The sequence below is a fragment of the Lactuca sativa genome, chromosome 2 (assembly GCF_002870075.4).
Source record: "Lactuca sativa cultivar Salinas chromosome 2, Lsat_Salinas_v11, whole genome shotgun sequence".
Classification (NCBI taxonomy): Eukaryota; Viridiplantae; Streptophyta; class Magnoliopsida; order Asterales; family Asteraceae; genus Lactuca; species Lactuca sativa.
The window spans coordinates 236,119,605-236,124,341 of record NC_056624.2 but is presented as its reverse complement, the minus strand read 5'-3'; positions in this window follow the sequence as shown (position 1 = coordinate 236,124,341).

The window sequence follows — 4,737 nt, the reverse complement described above, 5'->3', positions numbered from 1 at the left end:
ATATATAATATTATACTTTTAATTTTATATATAGTAATAGGGTGTATTTTACACTTTTAAAATACTAGGTGGTATAATTTAATAAATTGTACCTTTTAATTCAATTAAATATAAACCATATCATTATGGATTTATTAACTCTCTTTTAGTTATACATTTAATTAACTTACTAAAACCATAAGGGTGTAATTTCAACTTTTCAAAAAACTAGGGTTTTAGAATTTAATATTTCAAAATTAAACTTTTAATTAAAATTTTAAATTCCAAAACTTGAGGGCAAGTTTTGAAACTTTTCAAAACTATCTAGATCAAACTACAAATAATTCAATTAATCAAATAATTGGTGATTATCTAAATTTGACCTAATTCAATTTCTTGCAAGATAATTCAAATAAATCAAGTTTATCATATAAGGCAATGAGTATCTAATTGATTGACAATTATCTACTATTTTGGCAAGGATAATCACATAATATCAATAAAATTCGGATTTTATCAATAAAAAAAGTTTATGGTTATTATCCATCATAAAAATCAGCCAAAATCCTGATTTTCCCTCTGTATGACACTCTGACTCGCCGAGTCACTAACTGGACTCACCGAGTCAAGCTGACTCGCCGAGTTCATCAAGTGACTCGCCAAGTCAGTCAGGTAGTGTGCAAATTCGATTTTCAAGCATGCAATGAACAATTAAGCATCAAATACATCAAACAAACAGTGTAGGCTCTGATACCACTGATAGGTTTTGAGCACTACATCAATCCTATGGTGTACATGCAAACCCTAAAGCTTTGGATCTAGTTTGTCTAGTGAACATGCAATAATCATCCAAAACTCATAAACCCTAGATCTAGCATATAATACTTGATATTATTATAATAAAAGGATTTAGATCTTACCTTGATTGTTATGTAGCAATAACAATCTCAATTCCTCTTGATCTTGACTTCTGAAAGCTTAGTGCCTCAAATGTTGCACCTCTAATGGAGTCACAAACACCATGAGCAACAATATGACTTAGGAAAGGGAGGAGGAGGCACCAAAAACGTCTAGGGTTCTCTTAGAATTGTTAGCTACGTTTTTGGGAGCCTTAGGGGTCCTTTTATACTTGTGTGGGCTGCTAGGGTTTCAGGTGAAACCCTAATTCTCTGCTTAGGTCTTAAGCAACCCATGGAGTTCCCCTAGAAAGCCCTTGGACAAAAATCATATGGGCTTCCCATAGATTTCGTCCAATGCCCTTTCTATTAGGAATATCAGTCCCTTTTATTTAATTAATCTCTTTTAGCCACAAAATTAATTGTTGAGTAATTTTAATTAAACAATATGATTTCTCTTGTAATATATTATTCATATAATATATTAATACATGATAATTAATCCTCTTTCTCCTTAATTCATCCTATCAGTTGCTATGGTGAAGGCAACCCAAAAGGACCATGCTCAAAATCGGGTCAAGTACATACCAAAATAGTTATGAGCTTAGACACCTAATCCAACAGTATGACCTGGTCGGACTTTGTGACTAGGTTTAGGGCTGAGTTTGCGCCAGTTGTGGAGCTTCAGCAGCTGGCCAGGGAGTTTCTTGACATGAGACAGACTACTGAGATGGTAGCGAAGATTACCGCCAAGTTTCGGGAGAGGGCCTTATTGGTGCCTCAGTAAGTATGCAGGAGATGAGGAGATGCGGAGAACCGCTACCATGATAAGTTGAGAGCTGATATCCGGGAGCATGTCAGCTACTTAGAATGCCCGAACCTGGATTCCATGATTGCCAGGGCGAGGGAGATTGATTTGGAGTACCTTAGGAAGAGGAAGGCAGAGACTGAGCAGGTTAATAGGGTTTCGAGGAAGAAACCCAAGGGATCTGACACTAGGTCGAAGGGCCAGTCAGGCCAGAGCAGCTGCAGGAAATGCGGCAGGCCGCATGAAGGAGCTTGTAGATTAGGATCATCAGGCTACTACTAGTATGGCAAGACGGGGCACTTCAGCAGGGATTGTACTGCCCCTACCCCCACATTTCAGACATCAGACCTATTTTGCTTCCATTGCAATCAGAAGGGCCACAAAAAGGCCGACTGCTCGAGATTGATAGTGTTGAGTTCAAGAGATTGCTTTATTGGGCTTAGCATTTCGGTCCATTAGTATACTCAGTCTAGGCCTGTCCTGTAACGTCGTGATTTTTACTCCATTTTTTTTTATTTAAAACTTTAACAATCCTTAAATGAAAAATGCAACGGAAGACTTTATTTATTTATTTATTATTATTATTATTATTCAACCATTCCAAAAACCACATGTTACCATTTTTATAAACCAAGATTCAACCGTTAAGTTATTGCAAAAAGGGGTTCAAAGAAAAATAAAAACTAAACATGCTCAAGTGGCATCTTCATTAAAACTAACTATCCAGAAGGAACCCAACCTCACCAAGCCATGCTCCTAAGCTACCTGTACCAATCAAATGGCATTCAACAAAGAAACAAGTTTCAGTAACCGACTTGTGAGCCGACAAGTTGTACATAACCAAAAAGAAAACACACCATTCCCGTAAGGTTCATTCATGCAAATCATGATAATAGCATAGTCAAGAAAAACAAATAACATGATATCATAATTTAATTCAATCATATAGTTTTCAACTTAACTCAACCGATTATCACATATAATTTAATTCACCGTTTATTATATGTAATTTTTTATTCAACCGATTAACTATTTTGGGGTTCCTTAGGGAGAGAGTACCCAACAACTTATCCTTGTTCACTACTCGTGTGCTCAGCCAGTATAGTGCTCTAAGTGGCTCATGACTTCCACCCGAATACACCAACCCCAAAACTTCCATTTTTGCTACTCCGACTTTCAAAGTACAAGTACTTTACGGTGTCGTTCAGGATCGGTACAAACGGTGCCCATTCCACCGATACACCTCCTGATTCCCACGTATTGTTTGATCCGGCCACACCATAAAGCCAACACCACTCCAGTTCCCATACATCGAGGTGCACACGAACCACGTGTCACACGACCATCTAGAAAAGTTCATGTAACTAATCACCGTTATGCTTAAGCTCTTTCAACCTATTAGACTTGCAAGGTTCTACCCATGTCACTATTATATCCCACAAAAGCCTGCATACACCATAATAATCATGTTACCCATACATCTTAAACGAGTAATTATCATGTAATGAAGTTCATTAAGATGTCACCATACATTAGCATATAACTACTAATTCATGAAACATCATATCCGCATGTAATTTACAACGTTCACATAACATGAATATCACCATAGCAACTGATACGAAGGAATAACCACACATAAGATGCAAACAACATATTTTCAACAATTATCACAAGCATATATAAACCTAGCATAATTCCTAATTTGCATCAACAATCCACCTATGAGATGTGTTTTTCGGTTATGCACTAAAGTCAACAAAAATTTTCGACTCACCTTAGGTTTGAAGTGAGTTCTCCTTTTTAATTTAAGCCTTGACCCTTCTTGAAGTTGTCAAGTTTTCACCTAATAATCACACATACCAAGAAATCATCAAAATGGGGTAAAAATCACGATGTTACAAGTTGGTATCAGAGCCATGTTGGGAGTGAACTGAATACAGACGCCGGTGTTTAGACTCACAGCTTAGTTGGCTCATTTAGGACCTTTAGGTACTTAAGGAGGGAAGGGTGTGTGTTGAGCGTTGTAGGATAGTTGCTTATAAACTTTCCATTCCTAATATTTGTTTATGTATAAAAAAAATGAAACTTTTTATAAATTAGGATAATGTTGAACACTATGGAGAATGTGAATGCTGGAGGAGCGGGTGGCAGCCAAAACAACCGCACTCCCGGGACAACACCGTTCATGTTTCAGACCCCACCCATTAACCGCCAGCCACGAGCCCAACCGTCGCGGAGCTCACACAACACATCAAGTGTCGCCATCATTGCTGATCTTCAGGAGCAGCTCCAGGAGCGGGATATGGGATAGACTCAAAAAGTTGTTATGTAATGTTAAAGCCATGAGAATGATTAGATTTGCTTTGCAGTCCGATACTTTTAGTCTGGTTATCCCATGCACCGCAACAAAAGAGATATGGGATAGACTCAAAGATTTGTATTCCACTGATGAGGACCTGTAACATTCTATCCAAATTCTATTGTTCTCGGAGTTCGGTGCTTTTCCAACAAAGGCCAGATAAAAAACTTATTCAGGAATTCGATCGTTTCAACCATCTTTTGAGAAAGATGATCAAGCACGGTATTGGAAGAGAAGTGATCGAACAGAAGGTCACATTTCTGAATGGTTTAAGACCCGAATGGATGGTTGTGGCATCAACTGTGAAGGCTCACAAGCAGTTTAAAACCTATTCATTGGCGAAGATGGTGGGAATTCTCAAGTCTCATGAAAGTGTTGTGACAAAGGAAGCGAAAGTGGTGTCTAATATGGGATCCTTGGCCCTTCTCTTTAAGGCTAAGAATGTGGCAGAAGATGAAGAAGAGTTAGAAATGTCATAATGTGATCTGACAAGCGAAGAATATGCAATGATGGTTTCCAACCCAAAGCGATTTGCTCATAAAAAGTTCCCTATTGCCAAGAACCAAAACTGGCAAGGAAGCTACAACTCGGAAAAAGCGAAAGAGGAGATCAAAAATAATCCACAGAAAGAAGAAGAGAAAAAGGAGAGCAAACTGGTAGGAGACTCTGGATACGATTGCAACTTCTGCCAT